This window comes from Ceratotherium simum, chromosome 25, assembly GCF_057802395.1.
Source record: "Ceratotherium simum simum isolate JZ-2026a chromosome 25, ASM5780239v1, whole genome shotgun sequence".
NCBI lineage: Eukaryota > Metazoa > Chordata > Mammalia > Perissodactyla > Rhinocerotidae > Ceratotherium > Ceratotherium simum.
This window is the reverse complement of record NC_141924.1, coordinates 11047509-11053508: the sequence shown is the minus strand read 5'-3', so window position 1 is coordinate 11053508 and position 6000 is coordinate 11047509.

The window sequence follows — 6000 nt, the reverse complement described above, 5'->3', positions numbered from 1 at the left end:
ATTGACTCCTCTGATAAGGAGACCAGAGAGGTTAGGCCTTTAGCCTAAAGTCACAGCAAACGGGGATTTGGGGCCAATCACTTCCCAGCCAGGCCTTGGCTTCCTCCCTGTAGAGGAGGACAGAACGACACTCCTGGGCTGTGACGGGGATGGAGTGAGGGACCACAGTGTGAACACGGAGATGGAAAAGACACGCTTTCCTGCCCTTAGAACCTCAGGCTCTGGAGACCAGTACACAGGCTTGACTTCGAGGGCGAGGGGCTCCGAGAGGGGGAGCTGGGAGCTCAGAAAACACCCCTGGGGGTCAGAGAGGACTTCCTGAGGAAGGGACGTATGGAAACCCTGGCGGCACAGCTCAGTTGGGCAGCGCCCTTCTGGCAGTGGGCGTCAGCCCTCCTGGGGCCAAGGGTATGCCCAGACCAGGGCCGGAAGCCCGCGGGAGCCTCCAAGAGGGGCCTTCTGGGCGGAAGTGGAGGCGGGGCTCCTCAAGGTGGAGAATGAGGTCAGGGCCTGGCCGCCGCCAGCAGGTGATTCCTCCTGGCCAGTTCCTGCCCTGTCCGGGGAGGCGGGCCACCCGCGGGCCTTCCCTGCCGCCAGCCAGTGGTCAAGCCCAGGCCGCCCAATGCCCCCTGTGCTGACTCATGTCCGCCCGGCTGGCCCTGGCTGGAGGGAGGGGGCGAACCCCACTCCATGCTTGACCTTATCAGGCCTTGCTTGTGTCCAGCCGCCTGGACGTGGGCAGGGCCTCGGCACCTCCCCACCCCCTGCCCCGGCAGAGCAGGGCCCGCATGAGCTCATGGGAGCCCGAGGCAGGGACGAGCAGGCAAGGCTGCGGCCCAAGAAGGGAGGAGGGCAACAGCCTGGCTAGGCTGCCCTGTGGGGCTGCCCATCGGCCCCCTGCCCGTTGGGACAGGGCTGGGCACAGACTATTTTTAGCTCCCAAATTAGGAATGGTGGGACCCAGCTGTAGCAGCTGCTGCCCGGAGGCTTCTCATTGCCGCAGACTGGGAGCATGCACGCGCACACACTGACACACCCAGGCACACGGCACTTGTGCAAATACATAAGCACATGCATGTGAACATTGCTATGCACAGAAGCGTGTGCATGGATATGCACCCACACACGTGCACAGAGACACGCCCACAAATACCTACAGACATGCGTACAGGCGCTCACGTGTGCACAGACATGCACACACACACACACCTCGTACCGGCCCACCAGAACACACAGGCCTGCACCCAAGGCCCAACCAAGTGTACACTCGGGGTGCACAGGCTGGCTGAGGGTCACTCAGCTACGTAAGCATCCCAAGGGCCCCCACCTGTGTGCACACACACCTTGTCCTCTCTTCAGCCCCTTGCTGGTCCTTCTAACAATGCCCTCAAGCAGCTCCCAGCCTGGAGGCTAGAAACAGGCCACGATGACCACACAGTGGGACCCACGATGCGGCAGAGGGTGAATAAGGGGCTGCAGGTGCACAGAGGAGGTGGCAGCTCAGCCTGGGGTGGTCAGGGAAGGCTTCCTGGAGGATGAGGGCCCCAAAGGAATGAGCAGTAAAGGATCTGCCTGTTTTAATGAAGCCTGCAGTGAGTTATTTTCTAGTGCCTATGAAAATAACAACAATAACAGTCAACAGTCGTAACAGCTACAGTCACCACGCACTCACTGTGCCAGGCCCCCTCCCTGCATCGTCTCATTTCATCCTCTCAGCACCTTACAGGCAAGACTGTTACCATCACTATTTACCGATGAAGACACTGAGGCCGAGTGAGGTCTTGGCACATGCTGGTGGGTCTGACCCCAAAGCCCATGCTCATGCAATGGTGGTGGCTTTTGTGACCAGGGGGGTGTTGCAGTTATCTATTGCCATGTAACAAATGACCCCATCACTTAGCGTCTTAAAACAAGAGCAATCATTTGTTTCACTCACAGATCTGCAAGTGAAGCAGGCTGAGGAGGAAGGCACATCCTTGCTCTAGGTGGCGTCAGCTGGGGATCTCGGGGCCTGGATGACCGATTGGCTCCTCTAAAGTGAAAGCTGGGGGCCTCTGTTCCTCCCCACCTGGCCTTTCCATGGGGCTGTTGGGCTTCCCCACAGCATGGTGGCTGAGTTCCAAGAGCAAGCGTCCCAGGGATGGGTCATGGAAGCTGCAGTTTCTTACAGCCTGGGTCTGGGCTCTGACACAGCCATCACTTCCGCCACATTGCTCGAGCATCCACAGAGCCCACACTCAAGGGAAGGGGGCGTAGACACCTCTCAGTATGAGGAGTGTCGAATAATTGTGGGGGGCGTAGGGGTGGGCAGGCATGTTCTAAAACCACCAGAGTGAGGATGGAGGTGGCCCCAAGGCAGGCAAGTACCGTCCAGCCCAGAGCCCCCTGCCCTGCCCCAGACCCCAGACCTCCAGCTGGGGCTGGCGGATCAGTCCTGGAGCAGGTGGCCCCCTTCCTCCGCCCCCACCCCGCCCTTTCCATTCACATCTTCTTTCGTGGCACACACAGAGGGCCCTGTGTGTGGCTACAGAGGCCTAACTGTCCTGGCACCTCGGCTGGAAAGGGGCAGCCTCAGTGGGGCAGAGGCGCTGCGTGCCCAGGCTGGGGAGGTGCGTCGCCCCCTGCCAGAGCTCCCAGGGCCCCCAGTCTATCTCCTCTGCCTCCTCCTTGCCCACCCAAAGGGGACAGAGACCCAAACAGCATTTGGGAACGGCCGCTCCTGGGTCTCCCCAAGACCCCAGCATAGATGTCCTTTCTAAGGCCCTTCTCCCATGCCCTAAATTTTCATGATTCAAGGGTTAGAAGTATCCAACACTATGAAATCCAAAAGTCTACTTCCATGCTTCTCTCTTTCCCACGAGTCGAAGTTTTCGATATGTTTTGACTCAATTTGACAAAACCAATGGGATTGTAAAGGAGCTTAGCCTTTGACACAGCAATTCTAAGGAATATTCTATGCTCCAGAAATCATCAAGCGTGTGCAGAAGAGACAAGGCAAAGATGCTCATTGTGGCACCATGAGTATCAAGGAGAAAAGGTGAGAACTACCTGCATGTCCGTCAATGAGGGCTCATCAAATCAGAGATGGTGGAGTCCCACAATGGACCATCCGCAGCTATTAGAAAGGATGACGTTGGCTGTAGGCGTAAGCCTGGAACCTTCTCCCAGATACACGTGGGTGGGGGGTGAGAGCCACTGACAGAACATCACCTCGGATGTGTGCCTATTTCAGGTTTAAAAGCACAGCCTCAGCAGATACAGTATAGTTATGTGTGGAGAGCAGAGACGCCCTGGAGGGCCAGATGGCAGATTGCGCTGGTGGGATGGGTGTGTATTGGTTTCCTGTGGCTGCTATAACAAATTACCACAAACTGGGTGGCTTAAAACAGCAGACATTTATTCTTACAGTTCTGGAGGCCAGAAGTCCAAAATCAAATCAGAGCCATGCACCCTCCAAAGGCTCTAGGTGAGAATCCTTCCTTGCCCCTTGCAGCTCCTGGTGGCTCCCGGCGATCCTCGGCTTGCGGCTACATCACTCCCATCTCTGCCTCTGTCTCACGTGGCTTCTCTCCTGTGTCTCTGTTTTCAAATCTCCCTCTCCTTATAAGGACGCTCTTGTTGGATTTAGGATCCACCCAATTCCAGTATGATCTTATTTTGAGATCCTTATTCTGATTACATCTGCAATAACACTTATTCCAAACAAGGTCACATTCTGAGGTTCCAGGTGAACATGAATCTGGGGGGACACTAGTCACCCTACATGGTGGGAAGGCAAATATGTCTTCCTATAATGAAAGTATGTTGATGGATTTAGGTATTACTGGTGTTATTTCATTGCAATTTTTAAAAATTCTAAAATCCCAGAAGCCCAGACGTCTTCAAAGATCCCTTGCCTCCCAGGGCCAGAGTCTCAGGTTTCTGGGAGGCCCCGTCCCCTCAGGGATGAGGCAAAAATGGGCAGCATGGGCAGAGCTGCCGGTTCTCCCCTCCTGCCCTGGCTGACCACGCCGGAAGCTGCCCGGGGTCCCCAGACCTCCAGATAAGGAGCCTCCCCGTGCTTCTGGAGAGACGCCTGGCTGGCAGTCACAGCCCAGCCCCTCTCCGAGAGCATGAGCTGAGCACCCTGGGGTGTGTGGGGATGGGGAGGGGAGCAGTGGGCCGGGGGCCTCTGCGTGGCACCACTGACCCACTCACCCATTAGAGGTCCCCCCGGGGTCCTGGACGTTCACTGATCCCAACCCCCCGTTTTACAGATGGGGAAACAGAGAAGAAAGGATCTGGCCAAGGTCACCTCCTGAATTAGGAGGCACGTGTCCTGCCCTACTGCTTCATGGCAAGAACCTTGCCCCAAATCTCCTCACACCCACCAGCTGCAGCCCCCGATGTTTCCACTAGAGAGTCATTCTTCCCCGTTTACCCCGTGAGGCGAGCAGGACAGTGAGGTAGATGAGGAAACTGAGGCTCAGGCTGTGCAGGGGTGGAGGGGGTCAGAACCCAGACTGGGCCCATCCTGCCCAGTCAGCAGACACTGGCTGGACTCAGGTCACCCTTGGAGCCAGCACGATGCTGGCCTCTGAGGACACAAAGCCCCCGGGTCTCCCTGCAGAGTTCAAAGAGACCCCCTGTAACCAAGGCTGGGAGGAGGCCCCAGCAGCCCTCCCCGCCCTGCTGGGCCTCTGGGGTTCTTTCTCCCTTCCGCTGACGGCCCTGTCCCCTATCCGCTGAAGGCTGTGCTGTGGCCAGGGCCCAGGACAGAGCAGAGTTTGCCCAGAGCAGTGACAATGACGCCCTGCTCTGTGTCTGGGAGTCTGGCAGGCTGTGTCCATGTGTCTCCCTGCTCATACTGGGGGCTGGGGCAACGGGGGCCAAGGAAAGGGCACCCAGGTCACAGGCACCAGGTGCATTCGACCGAGCCTCCGTGGGTCTTGGTAATGAATTAATCATCAGGCTATTTAAAGATTAACGACAGCAGAACCGTGGGGGAAAGCCTTCACCCGTGATGGCGGCGTGGAGGAGGAGCTCACCCCTCCCCTGGTGACCCCTGGACCCTGTGACATAGATGGGGGTGTGACAGCTGGCTCTGCACCCCCCATCCCTCCCTGCCTCTGCCCCTCCCATCTGCCCCTGATGCCTAAGGAAGGGGGCGCTAAACTCAGAATGCAGGGCTGGGGGTCTGGAGGGTGTAAGATGGGGCAAGAAAGATCCTCCAAGGACAAGAATCCTGGGCTTGGGTCAGACCTCCGAACACAGGCACTTACCTGGGCAGTGTGACCTTAGGTGAGTCACCCCCCCAGCCTCAATTTCCCCATCTGCAAAATGAGGGCACCAACAGCACGTCTGTTTGAGGATCCTCTGAGACTGTGTCTGCCGAGTGGATGCCATGAGCCTGGCACTTAGCAGGTGCTCAGTGACTTCCTCCTAGAGACCTGACACCCTAAGTCCTTGTACTGTGTGCCCTGCATGGCAGAGTCACTCTCTCTGAGATTAACAGTCAAGTTCAAGTTTGATTCCAACCCCCAGGGAAGGGAAAGTGGCCCTTTCTCCAGGGCCAGGTGGGCAAGTGAGTCAGCTGCCTCACCTGGGCTGATTCACACCTGTGCTGAGGGCGGGGCTGGGAGGAGACAGACAGACAGACAGACAGGGACATATTCTTTCCTTCACTTGGTGCGGCCACATCCACAGTCCCTAGCTGGCCAAGTCCAGCAGGCCCAAGGTGGAGTGAGGGGATTCTAGATGAACCCCCCAGAGGGCTGATGTGGTCCCTGGGGCCCAGAGAGGGGCAAGGACGCCCCCTCACACAGCACACCAGAGGCCACACCACGGGCCTCCCTTCCCATCTCCCTCCGCACCTCTGCACCGTTAGGTAACAGCCCCGCCCTGCCCGCCAGCCTCCCCTCCCTCCAGAGGTGCCCAGGGGGTCAGGGAGCGAGGCCTGGGTGACTCAGGAGTGGGAAAGGCCCATGAAATCACCCAGCAGCCCTGGCCACCTCGGGAGTT